Source organism: Schistocerca americana, chromosome 2 (genome assembly GCF_021461395.2).
Source record: "Schistocerca americana isolate TAMUIC-IGC-003095 chromosome 2, iqSchAmer2.1, whole genome shotgun sequence".
NCBI classification, from domain to species: Eukaryota; Metazoa; Arthropoda; class Insecta; order Orthoptera; family Acrididae; genus Schistocerca; species Schistocerca americana.
The window spans coordinates 306,146,733-306,169,664 of NC_060120.1; the positions used below are offsets into that span (position 1 = coordinate 306,146,733).

A 22,932-nucleotide genomic window follows, 5' to 3' on the forward strand; every position below is an offset into this window, starting at 1 on the left:
AATGACGGTAGAACTTTCGCGCACAATGGACGCAAAGATAGACGCGAAATTCGAACAACAGAACACTCAGATTAACGAGCGCTTTAATCAGCACATACAGAACAGTGATACGCGTTTCCGCAGATTTATTCAAGATCAAAACAAAGTAAAACGACAAGTCACGGAAACAATCACTGCACAAAGACAAGAGGACAAACGTAAAATGTTCGCGAAAGCAAAAACGTATGTAGACAATAATATTACTACAGTGTCCGACAAAATTAATACCATAGAACAATTGAACGCGGAATTAAGGGATGAAATTTCTGATCTTAAATCAAAAACAGATACACACACAGTAAATATTCAGACAGTGACAGATAGATTCGAACAATTAGAACTAACACAGGATTGCGATGTCATCAAAGCTGATGTTAAAAAACTGAGCGAAACTACGCGTAAGTTGCAAAAACAGATTAATGCGTCTGATTCTAAAACCGATGATCAGGTTAAAATACTGACTGAAAAATGTGATGAATTGGCCAGTCGTATTGATGTTATCGAAAATACTAATGACAATAAATCAGACGATATTGCACCGGTTTCATTTATCCAAACACCTGAATTTCAAAATTTACAGCAGACAATTAATGAGATCGATTCATCTAACAACACGTTACGTAGGAAGTTATCAAATTTACAACAAGAAGTAACAGAGATGAAAAACATTTCAGTTAATAACATGCCACAACAGACACCACTTTATGAACATTTGTCAGACTCGCGCAACGCGTATAATGTGAGCAATTTACAGAGACTACGCGAATTAAAATCCGAAAAGCTACGCGATTTGAAATCCGAAAAGCTACGCAACTTGAAATCCGAAATGACACAGACGAACAGATTCACACACAAACCTGAACGTGTTCTCAAATTCAGTGACGAGAGCGTTGATAATAAGCAATTTGTATTTGTAAGAAAATGTAAAGAATTTAATAATGACAGAACACAGGTACACGCTTTGAACTATATACGACAGTTTGTTTTTGTACATTCACCGCTATTATCTGTAATGGAGAAACTAGCTTTGAATCTGAGGCGACAATTTGCTATTGTATTTTCATCAGCATTATCTATTATGCAGAAATTGGAATTAACATGGTTACAACAATTTGGTTTTGGAATTTTACCGCCATTGCCTGCAACGCAAAAGCTAAAATTTATTTGCAGTGCGTAATTGACCTCAGGGGATTCATTACGCTTTAATGAATATGTGCCATAGCGAGCATAGGGCCCCGAGCTGTAGTAGTGCTATTTCATCTTTAGTTTTCTGCACTGCTGCTTTCTCTTCTACAATCCTTTATATCTATCAAAACTGCTCTTTAACTATTGCTCTACCTAGTATTAAGAAACGAGTAATGAAAACCCGATCAGACAAATTTTTACCGAATGTGACAATTTTCAGTAGGCACTCCCGTAATGACAACTACCGCCGTAACTTTAATAACAGATAAAATCGTAATCATCAGTATGTGTAAAATTTTGAGCAATCGGAACCACATTTTTATAACAATAGAGGTTTTCCACCGCAATAGCATGAAAGTCAGCCGCTTAGCATACCTAACCAACAATGCAGTCTACAAGGTCAACCAAACTTTAATGTTTCGCCGCGTGCACGTATAGTCCCAGCTCCAACAAATAGTAACGCATGGCAGCAAAGAAATAACTACGTACAGATAACACACTATTTCAACTCGTATCGCAATGCGCCGTATAGAAATTACTATCATGACAGACGTAAAAAAATGATGAGCACAATTTTCAGCGTACATTTAATAACAGTCGCTCCTTTCAGTAGCAAGAACATCAGCAACAACACATTATCATGAATGATCCAGACAATAGGTGTCATCCATAGCGTAATACACTCCTGGAAATTGAAATAAGAACACCATGAATTCATTGTCCCAGGAAGGGGAAACTTTATTGACACATTCCTGGGGTCAGATACATCACATGATCACACTGACAGAACCACAGGCACATAGACACAGGCAACAGAGCATGCACAATGTCGGCACTAGTACAGTGTATATCCACCTTTCGCAGCAATGCAGGCTGCTATTCTCCCATGGAGACGATCGTAGAGATGCTGGATGTAGTCCTGTGGAACGGCTTGCCATGCCATTTACACCTGGCGCCTCAGTTGGACCAGCGTTCGTGCTGGACGTGCAGACCGCGTGAGACGACGCTTCATCCAGTCCCAAACATGCTCAATGGGGGACAGATCCGGAGATCTTGCTGGCCAGGGTAGTTGACTTACACCTTCTAGAGCACGTTGGGTGGCACGGGATACATGCGGACGTGCATTGTCCTGTTGGAACAGCAAGTTCCCTTGCCGGTCTAGGAATGGTAGAACGATGGGTTCGATGACGGTTTGGATGCACCGTGCACTATTCAGTGTCCCCTCGACGATCACCAGTGGTGTACGGCCAGTGTAGGAGATCGCTCCCCACACCATGATGCCGGGTGTTGGCCCTGTGTGCCTCGGTCGTATGCAGTCCTGATTGTGGCGCTCACCTGCACGGCGCCAAACACGCATACGACCATCATTGGCACCAAGGCAGAAGCGACTCTCATCGCTGAAGACGACACGTCTCCATTCGTCCCTCCATTCACGCCTGTCGCGACACCACTGGAGGCGGGCTGCACGATGTTGGGGCGTGAGCGGAAGACGGCCTAACGGTGTGCGGGACCATAGCCCAGCTTCATGGAGACGGTTGCGAATGGTCCTCGCCGATACCCCAGGAGCAACAGTGTCCCTAATTTGCTGGGAAGTGGCGGTGCGGTCCCCTACGGCACTGCGTAGGATCCTACGGTCTTGGCGTGCATCCGTGCGTCGCTGCGGTCCGGTCCCAGGTCGACGGGCACGTGCACCTTCCGCCGACCACTGGCGACAACATCGATGTACTGTGGAGACCTCACGCCCCACGTGTTGAGCAATTCGGCGGTACGTCCACCCGGCCTCCCGCATGCCCACTATACGCCCTCGCTCAAAGTCTGTCAACTGCACATACGGTTCACGTCCACGCTGTCGCGGCATGCTACCAGTGTTAAAGACTGCGATGGAGCTCCGTATGCCACGGCAAACTGGCTGACACTGACGGCGGCGGTGCACAAATGCTGCGCAGCTAGCGCCATTCGACGGCCAACACCGCGGTTCCTGGTGTGTCCGCTGTGCCGTGCGTGTGATCATTGCTTGTACAGCCCTCTCGCAGTGTCCGGAGCAAGTATGGTGGGTCTGACACACCGGTGTCAATGTGTTCTTTTTTCCATTTCCAGGAGTGTACTTCAGGAAGAGTTAACAGAACAGTTCAAATAGTCGAAATGCCACAGCATCCTCCCGTAAATAACAGGAAGTACGATAGATTTTAACCAGATACAGCACAGATTGCATATTACAGTAACGCAAACATTACTTTTGACACGCAGAATTTTGTTCACGAGAATGTTATTTGAAACATGCTTTGCTGAATGCTCCACTTTTATCGCACCCCGATCTTACTAGAAATTTTTCCATTGCCACCGACAGTTCTAACACCGCTTTAGGCGTACATATTTTCCAGGAAATTGAAGAAGATGGTTCAACAGTTATCAAAAACATCGCATTTACAAGTCGCATTCTGTCACCTGCTGAACGAAATTATTCTGTTACAGAATTGGAAACATTATGTGTTGTATGGGCTTTTACGAGATTTAGGCACTTTCTTTATGGCAGATATACCACCGTCTACACAGACCACAGAGCAATACAATTTTTACTTTCGGCTAAATTCACTCACGACAGGTTAAGTAGATGGAAACTGTATTTACAGGAATTTAATTTTACGATTGTCCACATTCCCGGCACACAAAATGTTATAGCAGACGCACTATCGCGTTCTCTCGGCAACAATCAGCAAGACGTAGCAACCAACTTCTGCAAAACAAATTTCAGTGTCATGTACATTCAGCAAGTTGCATTTGAAAACTTTATTTCATCGTCATTACAGGACATAGCACAAGAACAAAATAAAGACAACGTGTGGAAAGAAATTAAACACCTTTGGCAAGATAAGAATAATGTTACGATTAGAAATCATTACACTGTACGCAATGACATTCTGTTTCGCCGATCTCATCCTGACAGCAACAATTGGTTATTATGCATTCCTGACGAACTGGTTAACAAATTAATCTGGTACACTCATTTAAGTTACGCACATTACGGAGCACGAAAATGTTTTCTTATACTGAGACAGAACTGTTATTTTACCAACATGGAGAAACGTATACGACGAGTTTTAGCGTCTTGTAAAATTTGCCAGAAAGCTAAATCAGACACCACTTCACATATTCCTCCTTTATATCCCATTATACCTGTTAAATTAAGACATATGGCCGCAGTAGACATTTTTGGTCCAATTCCGAGAACTAACAGAGGTTTTTGCTACATCTTTGTCGCTGTTGAACTCACTTCAAAATTTGTTACTTTCACTCCGTTACGTAAAGCTACTGCTAAAACTGTTTCGAAAGCATTTGTAAAACATTTTCTATTTCATGTAGGGCATGTGATGAGAGTAATTTCTGACAATGGATCTCAATTTCGTAGTACCATATGGACACGCATGTTACGAGCCAGAAACATTTCTCCGATCTATATATCCAAGTACCACGCTTCTTCGAACCCCTGTGAAAGATTAATGAAAGAAATTGGTAAGCTGTGCCGAATATACTGCCACAAAAGACATATTGATTGGGATACACACATACTCTCATTCCAAGATGTAATTAATTCCATTCCAAATGAATCCACTATGCTATCTCCGTCTGTTATACCGAAAAACGTTGAACCACCGAACAAAATTAAAGAATTAGTAAACTTCCCTAAATGTCGTCGACTAAGACACCACGAAATAATTGACATTGCGCTGAACAACATCAAACGTGCCGCAGAGCGCCGGAGAAGACAGCAAAAACAGGTTTGTACACGCCGCGACTTTCACGTTGGACAGAAGATATTAGTACGTACACACTATTTATCCAGTAAATTAAAAGGTAAGTGCAGCAAATTTGAACTTCTATACGCAGGTCCATATCGGATTCGCAGCATCCCTCACCCCAATGTTGTACACGTCGAAACTTTGAGAACCAGAAAATCGAAAGGCAACCACCATATCTCAAACATTAAACCGTTTATTGAGTGAAGACACTTTATGATTCAACACACTATGATGTCATTTACTAATGCAATTATTTCACCTGACTAATTACTGATGATTATCGCATTTTTTCTTGGCAAGTGCCCGGCAAGGTAAGGTTAGCAGGTCGCTTTTCTTGTCGTTACACATCAGACCGTGCACATTTTCCATTTTTTTTGTGTGTGTGATTGTATTCCAGTTTTGTTTGTATGCACTGTGAAATAGTTAAGATATAACACACCAGTGACTTTGACATTTTTTTTTGCCTTATGACATCTCAACATCGTGACTGTTTTACATTTTTCTGCTGCATTGTGATATTCTCTGTACATTTTGGCTTCGAACACTGTCAATGTCTTTGACATATTACGTTTTCTGTCATGTTATGCTGTATGGTTAATTGTGTCACCATAAACCAGTCATTATTTAGTGGGTATATGATTTAAATGCAGGACGTTAATCTCTGTTCATCAATTTCAGAAAGAAATGATGCGTGTAAGAAATAAATTCAACAGAAATGGGAATTTCACCTACGGAATAAACGAAAGAAGATGTAATAACTTTATGAGGAAGAGTAAATGGATCAGGATTGGCAGGCATTAACAAGAATATACTATACTCATCGTAGAATAGCAGTCTTAACTAATTTTTTCTTTCAGAATACAAGGTGATTGATGCAGGCTGTCAGACAGAACTACACATCTTAGTTTTAGTGATGAAATATGCTAGAGATAAGGAATAGTTATGTAATGAGTAATGAAGTGATTTTTGCAGATGATAATGAATACTGATGAATAATGATGAAGGAAATGGTATTATGAATAATGAACTTTTTCTTTACAGGTGATGATAATAGTGAAGTTATGATGATATGGATAATGAAGTTTTCTTTACAGATGACGATAATGTTGAAGTTATGTATTTATGTTATGTAGTTATTTAAGTAATTGTTGCAGTTTGTTTCGACAGCAGGTGTTATATTGCATAGTAGGATGACGGAAAGTTTTGGAAAGGACAGCTATGGAACAAATTTTTATACACATTTCACTACCTGTTAATTCGAAGTTCACTACTTTTCAGCATAGTGTGCATTTCTTCTTTCAGGTCAATAATCCATTTTGTATTTTTTCCAGGAGAAGCTTTTCATGATACTTACTAAACCTGTTACTTATTATACCTGTTCTAGTACTTGCATTTTTATTTTTTTACCCATTTGTATTTATCATTTATAAATGTGATCACATATACTGCCTTGTTACATAACCTTGCTACAGCTGACTCATGACGAATGACGTTACTATCCTCATTTGCAGCAATAGGTCAAAAGCAAATAGTGTTATGCATCACCAATTAATTATCGATCCCAACGCAATGCATTGCTAAAAAAAAAAAGTATTACCAGTCCCAAATAGTGATACCAGTTTGAGAAAGTTCTGAGTAATGCTGATCAGCTCTGAATAGTATGTCACTTGAGTAATGACCTCTTAATGAGACAAAAAAAGGGTATATATATAAAATAATGCTTTGTCACTAGCTAATAACTGCCACTGTTTATTGTAATGAGACTACTTATAATGCCCATGATTATTAATGCTGTGACTGTAATTAACTGATTTTAATAATGACTTTGTAATGATCTGAATACTACTGAATGAGGAACACTGTTTATTGTAATGAGACTACTTATAATGCCCATGATTATTAATGCTATGACTGTAATTAACTGATTTTTAATAATGACTTCGTAATGATCTGAATAATACTGAATGATGAACAATGTTTTATTCTATTCAATACTTGCTGGCCACTGAGTGCCAATAATTAATGTCACTCGATGAATTGTTATTAATTATGCCATTAATTAGCTCTTGTTTTCAATGTTCATACTTTGTAATTGGAAATGAATGTGACTGTTTAATAATGCTTTGTAATTAGAAGAAGGCTAATGATTCTTACTAGATTGGAATGACACATAATTAATTAACTATGCTATTGTTTCATAATGCTTTGTAATTAGGAAAAAGTTAATGATTATTACTATTGAAATGACAAATGATTAATTAACTATGCCATACTTTGTAACTGGAAAAGAATGCGATTGTTTCATGTTGCTTTGTAATTAGGAGAAGGTTAATGATTAATACTATATTGGAATGACAAATGATTAATTAACTATGCTATGCTGTGTAACTGGAAAAGAATGCGATTATTTAATAATGCTTTGTAACTAGGAAAAGAAGATTACTGATTCTATGTAAAATAATTAATGAACATTTTTCTGTAATACTACATACATGGTACAGAAATGTTCAATAACTGGGCTATGAATGCCGCAAACTACTACTGTAATTGACAATATTATGTGACTTAATGTCCTTCACCTTATGAGCTAACTACCCTGAATTACTGCCATGTCCATTTGTCCTGTTTATCCTAGTGATCATGGAGCACTATCTTTGGTTTTGCACTAATTCTACGTTGGCGTGCCTTGTAAGAGCGTGGTGTCGACATGACATGCTGTCCATCACCGTGAGCGATGAAGACGTTATGATGGTCCCACTGTTTGGTGTACCTAATATACTGCCAAAATAAAAAAATGGAATATTACTACGACAGTTCAGTGTCTTGGCTACGCTGATAAATTCTGAGGGGAAAAGAACTTCAAGTTGTGTCACTTGGTGTTGTACTTCTGTGGAAAGATATGGACTTTCAGAACAGCTGTGTGCAATCTAAAGTGCTACAACCATGATGCAATCCTTCCCTTTCCTATCCTAATTCTTGTCACATAGTGAAAATCATTTTTTGCTAACATTATTTATGTTCATGGCTATACATTTTTTTCAATTCGCTGAACTCCAGTGCGAGTACACTTATGTCACTGGTCGACATGATTTTTTGCTATGATGTTTATTTATTGCCAAAATGCTAAAGACATTTTTTTGATTTGTTCTGAAGTACAGTATGTGTGCACTTTTGTCTTTTATATTGTATATACATTTTTTATTTTCTGAACTACAGTGCATGTGCACTTCTGTTAGGTGTTAATATGTTTTCTACTGAACTTCGGTGCCTGTACACTTTTCTCATTTTTCAATATGATTTCTACTATTATGTATATTCAATACTTTAATGCGAATGCACTTATGTCATTTGTTACTAATTGTACATACATTTCATCAATTACTGATATGTTCTCAACTGCAGTGCATGTGCACTCATGTCACTTGTCAACATAATATTTTTTGCCAGTCTGTTTATTTGTTCTGAATACGCTAAAGAATTTTTTTCAGTGCCTGTGCACTTTGTTATCTGTCAAATAATTTGTATATACATTTTTCTGATTTGCTACTATGTTTTGTACTCACATTTTGTCTTTGTCTGATATATTTTGTACTTAGTGCGTGTGCACAACATTTAAATATTCTGTAAGTTGTAGAATTTTGTTAATTAAAGAAAAATTTTGCCGCGCTTGGCAAGTCCAAATGACTCACCATCGCTGCCAAATTTTTGCCCCCCCAGTGGAGGGTTATGAAACACGTATGTAACATAGCAGCGATGGCGAGGCATTGTAGCATCTGTGACCAGAGAGTATGCGCTTGACCGCGCGAGTGTTGCGAGCGGTTCTCAGTCTGTCAGTCAGTCGTTGCGAGTCTGTCGAGTAGTCGTTGCGAGTCTGTAGCTCTGTCTAGTTGAGGGCAGTACTCTGTCAGTAGTCGTCGCGTGCAGTAGGCTAGTAGTCGTCATGCAGAGCGGTCGGTCAGTGGTAGCAGTCCAGTGGGATTGCGTGATGTGGTCTGGCGACAACACTGGTCAAGATGCTGAATGAGGTATACTGTTAATTAAGATAATCGTCGGATAATGTAAAGTTTAACTATTGTAACTAATTTTCAACAAGTGCCCCCAATAATAACTTTGATTTCAAAAGCAATTTTACATAAAATTTTCATTTAATTGAAGTAACTATTTCGTTCCACTTCCCCTAAACAAAAGTTTCAGTTTTCAAGCAGATTACAAAAAAAAAAAAAAAAAAAAAAAAGGGAATATTATTATTTGCAATGCAGTTCCTCCAAGCGGTGCGCAACAACAAGAGCAGAAATTTGACTAGGTGTTGCAATGAGGTAAGAATTTAATTTTGATTTTTTTTTGCACAGGGCCAAAGACCGATATTTCGGTTTAATTGAATAATCATTATCACTGAATGGACTTTCATTATTTTAGTGGGAGCTTACACCAGAGTCAGATTGCGAATTTCACATTTTTGTTCCCATTGTCATTAAATTTAATTGCTAGGGAGGTTACGTTTGGCTCCTATTCATTTATTATTTCTGTCTTTAAAATTTCAGTGGAGAGGTTACACTTAGAGCAATGTCCATTAGCATTCTTAAATAATATTTCTGTCTTGTAAATTTTTGTGGGGAGGTTACAAGTTAACGAGGTCACTACTACATATTAGTTTAAGAGAACAAAAATGCATGTACGATTTTTTTCTCACAAACTAATCACACGAAAACTGTGAAACTTGTGTCACTTCTCTACGTAATCTCCTTGCAGCCCTACACATTTGTCACAATGACGGGGCGCTGTGATTGCAAACATTTCTCAAGGAATCTGGTTTGGCCACTGGAATGTCGCTACTGCAATAGCCGTGATGGCTAGTGAATCTACGACCACGGAGAGTGTCTTGCATCATTGAAAACAGCCAAAACTCGCTAGGAGCCAGGTCAAGTTATTAGGGAGAACGAGAAATCACTTCAACGTTGTAGTCACGAAGAAACCACAGCACTGCGTTCGCCCGACGCTCTGGTTCGTTGTCTTGATGAAAAAGCACACGAGCAGCCTTTTCCGGCCATTTTTAACGCAATGCTGGAAGGACGTTGCTCTTCAAAACTTTTGTCGCCGTAGTGTCCTTCGGTATACTGTGAGTAAGGATTACGCCATTGCTGTCCCAGAACATGGCCACTAACCTAAATATTTTTGGTGGTGGTGTGGTTGTTTGCTTCCACTGAGCTGACTGGCACTTCATTTCGGTATCCAGGTATCATCCATCCTCGCAACTGACGAAAAGAAAGTCCCATTCATGCAGTCATCGCGCGTCAACGTTGTCTGGAAAGTTGCCACGCATGCAACCGCTTGGTCGTCCGTCAGCATTCGGAAAAAAACATATGTAGCGTAATACGGATGGGTGGCCTAACGCTACAAAAATCACTGCCCGATCTCCACACGCAGAGCAATGTCATTTCCATCTGCGCCTGTGCCTCCTGAAAACGGAATGAATGCCTTCCGTCCTCAGGAATCATCCCCAATTGCCTTGCAACGTGTGTGCCACCGCGTGTTTCTGGATGGGCCTGCGTCGAATCTCTCTAAACGTCCTCTCAAACTGTAGCGTGCTTATACTTCACAAGTGACCTCCACCGTTTTGACGTCCTTTGGAACCACTAGTTTCATCCAGACGTTTACGAATAGCCGCAAACGTAGAACGGTGTGGCTGATGCATGTTTGGATATCACGGCACGTAGACGCATACAAACGAAATGCATATCGCGCTGCTCGCACCAAGTGAAGTTCTCCATGTTGCGGCGCAACAGCACGAGAGAAACTACGAATGAGCGCTATGTATCTACCACGTATGTGTACCTTTCCACTCTGCCGCCACTGCTGTTGGCGGTGTCTAGAGCTGTTGTGACAGGCCTGGACGCGCTCTCTACCGTCCAGAATCCTGCTACATTGGGAGGTGTTCCGACTGCGGTCCGTCAGCGTTTTAGGCTAGGCGCAAATTGAGACGCGTATAGCACTTGTGACGTGACACGACACTACAGCGCGACACGCACGTGCCGCACGAGTCGCGCGGGTCCATACTTCGCACGCGCCGACTGGCAAAGCTCTGCGCTGACTGAACCGAAGCGCGCGCAACCTATTATCTTTCTCAAACGATTTTACAGAAACTATTCTCTAAAAAATATGATTTTTGCCTTACTTGTAGCGTTATATGTCAGATTCGTGACGAAGTGCCCATCAACTCGCTAATGACCATTCTTATTGTGATGTACACATTTTAGTAAGACACTACGCAAAACTTAAAAAGTTTGCAACGAAAATTAGGGGTCGCTATGATTTTGCGTTTGGTGCGTATTACACCATATGCTGCTGCGTATGAAATTTAGCTAACATGCTGAATTTCTGATTAGACTTGGGAGGAGATCTCTATCTGCCTCCGATCTCGAGAAAATGGATCCCATGTAGCGCGCTCACTTCCGATCTCACGCCCGCGAGAATGAAATACTCGCAACATCTCTCGTATCTCCTAAACCGCTCGAGAAATCGAAACGAAAGTTTGGCGAATGGAGGAGAGTGTTTTGCCAATTATTAAACACACGGAACTTTCTTATCTATGGCGATATATCACTACTTACACTTCTTTTTTTATTTATTTCACTCCAGTGACTGTAATTTTTTAAGAGTTATCGACAGCTAGCGAAACAAGAACTTTCTAGTATGAAAATAAACATGAAATTTCTTCTTTTATGTTACTGCAAACCGATACTATGAGGTTTTTCGTAAGCTATTGAGCTCTGTGATTGCCAATTACTTGTTTAATGAGGCCCTCCATTTCGGAATTCTGTCTCAATAGCTGCTGTGAGATGAGTTTGGAAAATTACATTGTGACAAAGGAAGTACAATTAACCCAGTCACCAAGAGAAATGCGGCCTTTACTCATAAATGGTGATGCTTCTTCGAATGAGAAAAGGTTAACAACTGACACAAAAACAGATTGGCAATTCTGTTGGAATTTTGGTGGAATCCCCGTAACCCATCGTAATTTTAACACTGAGCGACTGGAATGGAAACTTGCCAAAGGATTTTATTCCTTCTCTTGATCTGATCAGTATTAAAATAATGACGAACGTTCCTTCAGGCGGAATGATAGGCACATGCCAGGTACTGTTTACTCACCTAGGGCTTGCCAAACTGACAATGTGTGATCGCGAATAAAATAGTTGTTATTGAGAAAAATAAACAATTGATCTGTCGCACAACACAATGGTCAATGTATTGTCAGCAGCGAAGGATAATGCGCGCGACAGGGATGCACAAGCTAGCCATGTGTGCCTTGTGAAATGGAGTTCGAAAAACATTGTCATGAAAGTAGATCTGCCTTTGTCAGCAGCACATTTCAACAAATTAAATATATCTAATCATAACTCTCTTTTAGGATATTCCTACTTTCGTAATAATACCGACCATTTTCTTCATTTGTGTAGCCTGTTATTGTATAATTAGTTTATTACTGCTGATAATGTGCATGCAACAATTGAAATGCTTTTTCTCATCACAGCGAACGAATTAAAACATTGTTATTTGTGACTGATTTTCGACTGTTTCTAGCTTACGTTGTTCACATGCATGTAGTACAGTGTGTCGTATTACATTATTACATCCATATCAGAGTAATCACAGTGAAACTTCTATACTTCAGATCTTGGACGCTTTTTACCACAAGCACAAAGGGATCACACCTGTGGAGATTATCCCTTTCTAAATTTTTGTAACAGATACGCTAGCTTACTAGGCAGCGAGAATATAACCTTGCTTTACTTTCCTGCCTTGATTCTTAATCACACGATTTTATAATATACCTTGCTTCCTTATTCACTACCCTCTGTCCCTTCTTGCGATCTGAAAACATCACGGAGGCATATGGTGCAATTCCAGCGGCCAATGGCTCATCAGTTACTGAAGTATACATTTTTCTTGACAGAAGAAAAACAAAACAAAACTATGCAGATGTAAATAATAGAAAAGTATAACGTGCTAACGAAGAAAGCTGGAGCGTTTAAATGGCGAAAAACGAAACACTACCCAAAGGCAATAAAAATCAGTACACAGTAAGGCAAAATTTATCGTATTGGCAATACTACCACTGCTAATACGCGCCGTTCCGATGTGAGCATGTGGCCGGGCTACTTTTCCGCTCCGCGCCTCATATTTCCCACGGTGCTGGCGAGGCACGCGCGACGCGCGGCTCGAGAAACTGTGGCACAACCACAACGCCGCACGACCTGGCGCAGGCGCGTGTCGCGTTCCAGTCGCGTCGCGTCGCAATTTGCGCGGTCCCACTTGAACCTGTGGCGTTACAAAAATGCGCGCTGCGCTGCGTCGCGCCGCACGCGCTATACGCGTCTCAATTTGCGCCTAGCCTAAAGATTTCGTTTACTGCCGTAGGGGTGGCCTAATGGCAGGCGCCAGCGCCTGTAACTTCGATGTCTGTAGCGCCTTTGGATGACGTTTCCGAGCGCCGTTTCCTGTCCTCAATTTGTTCCTTAAGAAACCCTCTATAACCCATCGAAGTTTGTCGATAACGTTTGGTAACACACTGTAGATAAAAGAGTGTAACTACTAGCTTACTGAAAAGAACATATTGCGTTAAATACCCATTTGGATGTAATATGGTTTTTTACGTATCTCTAAAATGATTTAACCGAGAGCCGGATTTTCAGCAGGAAATTCAGGACAATCCCACATTAATCAATAAAACCTTCGTACTTTACAAGCTGCGTCACTTCGAATAAAATACTCGAGCTTTCGATTCTGCTAGACAAGCTCAAGTATTGTGGCATGAGTGGGACAGTGCACAAATGGTTTAATTCGTACCTAACTGGAAGAGTACAGAAAGTTGAAATAAGTAGTTCTCGTAACATGCAAAGATCAGCACATTCCTCAAACTGGGGAACTATCAAGAATGGGGTTCCACAAGGGTCAGTCTTGGGTCCTTTGTTGTTCTTATTGTATATTAATGACTTGCCATTCTATATTCATGAAGAGGCAAAGTTAGTTCTCTTTGCTGATGATACAAGTATAGTAATCACACCTGAGAAACAAGAATTAACTGATGAAATTGTCAATACTGTCTTTCAGAAAATTACTAAGTGGTTCCTTGTAAACGGACTCTCACTGAATTTTGATAAGACACAGTACATACAGTTCCGTACAGTGAATGGTATGACGCCATTAATAAATATAGACCTTAATCAGAAGCATATAGCTAAGGTAGAATATTCCAAATTTTTAGGTATGTCCATTGATGAGAGATTAAATTGGAAGAAACACATTGATGATCTGTTGAAACGTTTGAGTTCAGCTACTTATGCAATAAGGGTCATTGCAAATTTTGGTGATAAACATCTTAGTAAATTAGCTTACTACGCCTATTTTCACTCATTGCTTTCATATGGCATCATATTTTGGGGTAATTCATCACTGAGGAATAAAGTATTTATTGCACAGAAGCGTGTAATCAGAATAATAGCTGGAGTCCACCCAAGATCATCCTGCAGACATTTATTTAAGGATCTAGGGATATTCACAGTAGCTTCTCAGTATATATACTCTCTTATGAAATTTGTTATTAACAACCAAACCCAATTCAAAAGTAATAGCAGTGTGCATAACTACAATACTAGGAGAAAGGACGATCTTCACTATTCAAGATTAAATCTAACTTTGGCACAGAAAGGGGTGAATTATACTGGCACTAAAGTCTTTGGTCACTTACCAAATAGTATCAAAAGTCTGACAGATAACCAACAAGTATTTAAGAAGAAATTAAAAGAATTTCTGAATGACAACTCCTTCTACTCCATAGAGGAATTTTTAGATATAAATTAAGAAAAAAAATATTAAAAAAAAAAATAAAAAAATAAAAAAACACAAAAAAATAAAGTTGTTATATTAACTTAAGTATGTTGTTAAATTAACCTAATTATGTCATGTATTGGAAAATTTGACTCGTTCCACATCATTACGAAATATCGTATTCATGATCCATGGAACTAGTAGTAATCTAATCTAATCTAATCTAATCTGTCTCCGCGAACGTCATCAGAAGTTGAAATCACTGACTGCCTGGGCTGGCAAGGTGTTCTGCTTATACAGGCTGTCTCAAAACTTTCGGGGTGAAATTGAAACAGGTGATAGTGGATCCACGCCGATTATATTGAAATAGTGAACCAATGGTCGAAAATGCGTATTTATTGTGTTATGGACATACACTGCATACACCGCATAACAACAAGATAGCTCACAGTAATTTTTTAAAACCATGCCCGCCGGTCTCAGTGCATGCGTGGCAACAGCGCATGGAGTTCTGCCACACTCTCTCAAACATCCCTTTTGTACCAGGAGACAGGCAGTTTGGACTGTAGCAAGCAGGTCGTCATGTATTTCTACGGTGGTCTCATACACGAACGTATTGACGTAAACGCAGAGGAAACAATCCATAGGTGTACATCCGGCGATCGCTGGGCATGGGACGGGACCTCTCCCTCCAATATAACGATGAGGTTAAGTGTTGTTCAGGTGCTCGCGGACATTAAAATTCGAAGTGGGCTGGTGCACTGTCGTGTTGAAACCACATCATTTCGTGGACAACAAGGGGAAAGTCTCTGGCATCACATCTCGCAGGAACACCAGGTAATGTGGACCAGTCGAACGAGGGCGCAGGAAATAAGGTCCTATTAGGTGATCTTGGACAACGCCTGCCCATATGTTGACAGAGAATCGTTGCTGGTGGCCATCGATGTGGGTGGCGTGGGGATTGTCCTCACTCCAGACGTGGCGTAACGGCTGTAGAAAACATAATTACGGGTGAATGGGGCCTCATCCATGAACAATACAACTGTACGAAATTCAACACTACAGCACTGCGTTGGATAAGCAACTGACAGAAGTGAACGTGGGGCTCAAAATCCGTTGGTCCCAGTGCTTAACACGTTCTTTATGATAGGGGTGGAATACATGTTCCACCAGTACTCTATACTGTGTCCTTCAAAGTGTCCCTTTTACGGGCAAGTTGACAGTTACTCTGTGGTCGGCCACACGATCCAACACCAAAGTCTTGTATTCGGATGTTTCTGGCAGGAACCTTGGCCGGCTCTCTGCGGCGTGGACGACACCGTCTCTCGTAAGTTGCTATCCACAGAGGTAAACTTCTTCAGTTAGCATGACGTCTGTTGGGAAAGCGTTCTCTGTACATTCGTGCTGCTTTACGGGCACTACATCCTGCCGCATCGTATCTTAAATTCATGGCTTCCAACTCTCGTGACAAGTAACGTTCCTTCTTTGACTACGCGGCATGCACAGTAACGCAGCTCACCATGGACACATCACAAGCTTTCTGATGCTATGGACAACTGACACCAGGTGTGGCACAGGCTAAGGTGCGATGCGTGCGGTCTTTACATGACACAAGTGCTATGATCTAAGTTGTGTATAGTATGAGTGCTGGGTGGTCGAGGGCATACACTGTTTATCACCCGCTGCCTGTTCCAGTGTACAACATACACCCGGGATATTTGTGAGAGTGCGACAGAACTGTACCCGCCGTTGCCGTACATGCACTACGACTGGCGGTCGTCGCTTTGAACAATTTTTGTTATGCGGTGTATGCTGTGTATATTTTTTACACAATCAGTATAATCGGGTGTGGACCCACTATAACCTGAAACTCCCTGGCAAATTAAAACTGTGTGCCGGACCGAGACTCGAACTCGGGACCTTTGACTTTCGCGGGCAAGTGCTGTACCATCTGAGCTACCCAAGAACGACTAACACCCCGTCCTCACAGCTTTACTTCTGCCAGTATCTAGTCTCCTACCTTCTGAAAAGTTTGGAAGGTAGGAGGCGAGGTACTGGCAGAAGTAAAGCTGTGAGGACGGGGCGTGAGTCGTGCATGGGTAGCTCAGATGGTAGAGCACTTACCGGCGAAAGGCAAAGGTCCCGAGATCGAGTCTCGGTCCGGCACACAGTTTTAATCTGACAGGAAGTTTCATATCAGCGCACACTCCGCTGCAGAGTGAAAATCTCATTCTGCACACTAACCTGTTTCTGTTTGATCCAGAAGGTTTGAGACACCCTGCATGGATGCAATGACAGCATCTGGAGCCTTCCAGAGAGAGCGGAGTGACGTATACGCGGAAAGCAAGTAGAGCAGAATCAACTGCGGCCTACAGCGGTATCGAGCAACGTCAGATGGAGCGATGGACCGGTGCCACGCTTGAAACTGCCACTTCTGCCTCCCTACAAGCGTCAAGCCTCCCTCTTCGCTTTCGCTCAATGTCCAATGCCTACCCCATGACCTACTAAATGTGTACCGCTGGTCACTGTTAAAATTGTTGCTGTTTAATTTCAGCGCTTCTTTTGTAACAGAATCCCAGTATGATAGTGGCTGAGCCAAAACTCACGTCTTTTCAAATTGTATCTTATGCTTGCTTACTAAACAATGTTCAGCCAAGGCCAACTGCTCAAGTTCCATTTGTTTAATATGTCATTAATGATACGCACAATGCTCAGCAACAGTGTGAATAATTTAACCTACGTAAATGCTAGCACATTACAGGGACACCATACGCTTGTCTTCCGTGGCTAATTGGGCATAAAATAAAATTTGGAAAGCCGAGAGTTTTGGTTCAGACACTATCATACTGGGATTCTGTTACAAAAGAAGCAGCCGAAATTAGAATAAAAAGCAACAAGTTTCACAGAGACCAGGAGTACACTCTTACATGGAGGCGAGCTGTGGGCATTGAGCGAAAGCAAAGACATAGGCTTGACGCTTGTAGGGAGGCGGGAGCATCAGTTTCAAACTTAGCGCCGGCCCACGCACCCCCTGACGTCATTCGGTGCCGCGCGAGGCCCACGAGAAAGACAGGCCGTGGAGCGTATTTCACAGGACGTGACTCTGCAAGTCTGAGTATCAGCAGCCGTCTCCGTCGGGGATCGAGTAACTATTTCAGACGAGTTTAATAATTCTTGACTGAGCTTTAAATGCATACAAGCTCTCGAAAGCACATGTCAGAGATAATACTTTTAGTGGATACCTTTTCAGTTACATATTCATTTCCCAGGGGCCCTGCACGGAGCCGAGCGTTCGCGAAGTGTGACGTCACAAGTTCATTGCGAGGCCCGTATTTCTCGTGGACCTCGGTCCCACCGTTGGCCGGTGCTGCTGTGAGCTTCTCAACTTGCCTTCTGCACATGCACCACTTCAGCCCTTTCTGGATGTTTCCAAACGCTGCCGTGGCATCTACAGGATGGACTATTTTAATCCATAATGGGGCATAACTCGTGGTAGAGATGGGATACAACAAAAATGTTTAGATAAAAGTTGGAGGTATCAAAGAGAGTTATGCGTTGCTATTAATGGCCGTGACCTTGAACGTTATTTTCAATGTGATTTGGAGGTTAATGTGATTTTTTAAAATGGAAAACCTGATATTTAATTTAAGATCTGAAAAGGGCAGAAAATTTTAAATACGCTACTGGCCATTAAAATTGCTACACTACGAAGATGACGTGCTACAGACGCGAAATTTAACCTACAGGAAGAGGATGCTGTGATACGAAAATGAGTAACTTTTCAGAGCATTCACACAAGGTTGGCGCCGGTGGCGACACCTACAACGTGCTGATGTGAGGAAAGTTTCCAACCGATTTCTTATACACAAACAGCAGTTGACCGGCGTTGCCTGGTGAAACGTTGTTGTGATGCCTCGTGTAAGGAAGAGAAATGCGTACCATCACGTTTCCTTTGATAAAGGTCGGATTGTAGCCTATCACGATTGCGGTTTATCGTATCGCGACATTGCTGCTCGCGTTGGTCGAGATCCAATGACTGTTAGCAGAATATGTAATCGGTGGGTTCAGGAGGGTAATACGGAACGCCGTGCTGGATTCCAACGGCCTCGTGTCACTAGCAGTCGAGATGACATGCATCTTATCCGCATGGCTGTAACGGATCGTGCAGCCACGTCTCGATCCCTGAGTCAACAGATGGGGACGTTTGCAAGACAACAACCATCTGCACGAACGGTTCGACGACGTTTGCAGCAGCATGGACTATCAGCTCGGAGATCATGGCTGCGGTTACCCTTGACGCTGCATCACAGAGAGGAGCGCCTGCGATGGTGTACTCAACGACAACTTGGGTGCACGAATGGTAAAGCGTCATTTTTTCGGATGAATCGAGGTTCTGTTTACAGCATCATGATGTCGCATCCGTGTTTGGCGACATCGCGGTGAACTCACACTGGAAGCGTGTATTCGTCATCGCCATACTGGCGTATCACCCACCGTGATGGTATGGGGTGCCATTGGTTACACGTCTCGCTCACCTCTTGTTCGCATTGACGACACTTTGAACAGTGGACGTTACATTTCAGATGTGTTACGACCCGTGGCTCTACCCTTCATTCGATCCCTGCGAAACCATACATTCCAACAGGATAATGCACGACCGCATGTTGCAGGTCCTGTACGAGCCTTTCTGGATACAGAAAATGTTCGACTGCTGCCCTGGCCAGCACATTCTCCAGATCTCTCACCAATTGAAAACGTCTGGTCAATGGTGGCCGAGCAACTAGCTCGTCACAATACGCCAGTAACTACTGTTGATGAACTGTGGTATCGTGTTGAAACTGTATGGGCAGCTGTACCTGTAGACGCCATCCAAGCTCTGTTTGACTCAATGCCCAGGCGTATCAAGGCCGTTATTACGGCCAGAGGTGGTTGTTCTGGGTACAGATTGCTCAGGATCTACGCATCCAAATTTCGTGAAAATGTAATCACATATCAGTTCTAGTATAATATATTTATCCAATGAATACACGTTTATTATCTGCATTTCTTCTTGGTGTAGCAATTTTAATGGCCAATAGTGTATAAAATGATACATTATTCGAGAAGATTAGATGTGTAGATCATGTAACTAATGAGGAGGTATTGAATAGAATTGGAGAGAAGAGACATTTGTGGCACAGCTTGACTAGAAGAAGGGATCCGTTGGTAGGACATATTCTGAGGCATGAAGGGATCACCAATTTAGTATTGGAGGGCAGCGTGGAGGGTAAAAATCGTAGAGGGAGACCAAGAGATGAATACACTAAACAGACTCAGAAGGATGTAGGTTGCAGTAGGTACTGGGAGATGAAGAACCTTGCACAGGATAGAGTTGCATGGAGAGCTGCATCAAACCAGTCTCTGGACTGAAGACCAGAACAACAACATTCGAGGTCATCGCAAGGTTCAATGAAGGTCAAATAAACAAATACACTAATGAGCCAAAACATTATGACCAAAAGTTTGTTTGTCCGCCTTTGGAACGAAATACATACCAGATTATGCCTATCAGGGATCCGACAGTTTGTTGGTAGGTTTGTGCATATATGTAGCATTAGATATCTACGCACAGGTTATGTAATTCGCGTAAATAACGGACCACTGATTTTCGTACGTGGCGATGGCGCGCGACAGCGACCCAGATGGGTTCCATAGGATTTACATCAGGCGAATTTTGTCACCGAGATCTCGAAGTGCTCCTCAAAGCACTGCAGCGTGGATCTGGCTCCGAGACACGGACAATTATACTGCTGAATGATGACGTCGCCGTCGGCGAAGATATCAAGCACGATGGGAAGCAGGTGGTTCGCAGGTGCCACAGGTCCCTTGCAAGCGCAGGAAAATGTCTCCCATAGCATAATACTGCTCCCACCAGCCTCGATGGCGGCGTTTGTGGAGTCGATCAGCGACCTAATGTAGCAAAAATTTGATTCACCAGAAGAGTGACACGTTTCCACTTATCGACGGTCGAATCCTGATGGTCCCATGCCCACTGCAATCATAACTGACGATGTCGTTGGGTCAATATGTGAACACGTAGGGGTGGTCTGCTGCGGAGCTCCATGTTTAACAATGTCCGATGAACGGTGCGCTGCGAAACACTTCTGCGTGCACCAGCATTGTGCTTTTTCTGCAGAGATACCCAGATCACCCTCTATCCTACTTTACAGGGCAGACATGCCTCTGAACCCCACGTTCTGTGAAGAGTCGTGGATGTCCTACCATTTAGCGCCTGTTGGTAGTTTCACTATCCTTCTACCTCTTTCCGTAGATGCTCACGACAGTAGCACGTGAACATTTGACCACCTTCGCCCTTTTGGAGATACCCGTTCGCAGGCTCTGCGTAATAATAATCTGCCCTTTCTCAGAGTCACTTATGTCAATTAATTTCCCCATTTGCAACCAATATCTTCGCTATGGTGATCCGCCGTCCGTGTCTGCTCCGCTTAAATACTTTTGCTACCGCGTCACATGCCCGCAACGCCACCAGGCGATATGCAATGTCGCAGTGGGCAGTGGACATGTTGTTTTGACTCACCAGCGTACGTTTTTAGTTCTATAAGGGATTAACTCGGAATAGAGAAGGGACACAGCAACTTACAACGTTAGATACAAACTGGAAGGAGCATCCCGAGGAATGAGTAGTGAGGGGACTCACTCAACGACTTGTAAACCAATGGTCTACGCTTTATTTATGTTTACCCTGTCTTGCACATGTAAAAATAATATTTATATGTTTTGACGTATTTATTCTTGCCAGTAAACACATTACTTAAAACTTAAAGTCCAAACCTCTCTTCGCCTTTTCCAAATCCGATTTCACAAACAGTGGTCCATGAAACAAAACCCAACCTTCGAATGACCTTTGATAATTTTCCCCTAAGATCATAGTTTTTGATAATGACATGTGACCCCTTATCTCCTTCCAATTTGTATCTAATTTTATGTTTTTCTGTATCGCTCCTCTATTTCTAGTTCATCCCTACTAGAACTAAAGATATGTTTGCTTAATCATCTTGGGGTTGAAGCTCTTTTTTTCCGTGTTTGCTTTAACAATACATATGTTTTTGGATAGGGTCCGCCTTTCGCAAAACACAATTTTGTTTTTTAATCCAAACGTGTTTCACTGCAGTTGCAGCATCTTCAGTGGGCTTTTATCTTTTTACCACATGGTGTGATTTTTCTGATGTGTTGTGCTTCTACAGTGACTGTTTTGTTCCACAGTTTGTCATCTGCAACCACTTACACATTTTCTTTTTATTCATCTTCATCACTGTCAAACACTATATACTGAGTTGCCACTGTCACTGTGACTGTTTACCAGCTGGTAACTCAACTCAATACATCGTGTTTGACAGTGATGAAGATGAATAGCAAGAAAATGTATAAGTGGTTGCAGATGACAAACTGTGGAACGAAACAGTCACTGTAGAAACACAACACATCAGAAAAACCACACCATGTGGTAAAAAGATGAAAAATAAAAGCCCACTGAAGATGCTGCAACTGCAGTGAAACATGTTTGGGTTAAAAAACAAAATTGTGTTTTGCTAAAGGCGGACTCTATCCAAAAACATACGTATGTTTTCTTATTTGACCTTAATTTAGCCGGCCGGTGTGGCCATGCGGTTCTAGGCGCTTCAGTCCGGAACCGCGCGACCGCTGCGGTTGCAGGTTCGAATCCTGCCTCGGGCATGGGTGTGTGTGATGTCCTTAGGTTAGTTAGGTTTAACTAGTTCTGAGTTCTAGGGGACTAATGACCTCAGCAGTTGAGTCCCATAGTGCTCAGAGCCATTTGAACCATTTTTGAACCATTTCAACCTTAATTTACCTTTGCCAGGATCTTTAATTTCACATGTAAAATCTTACGTTCTTTTCAAATTTTAAATCAAATATAAGGGTTTCCATTACAAAAATCGCTTTAGCCTGCAAATCAAGGTCACGGCCAACAGTAGCAATGCGTGGCCATCTTTGCTACCTACAACTTTATTAAAACATTTTGCCGTATCTGATTTCTATCCCGAGTTATTTCCCATTATGGATT

General features: G+C 41.9%; 1 protein-coding gene across 1 annotated transcript in view; it reads right to left on the bottom strand.

The window, feature by feature from the left end:
* LOC124593717 (sialin) overlaps nucleotides 1-22,932 on the bottom strand; it is a 415,361-nt gene that overhangs the window by 25,575 nt on the left and 366,854 nt on the right. The window lies entirely within an intron of this gene.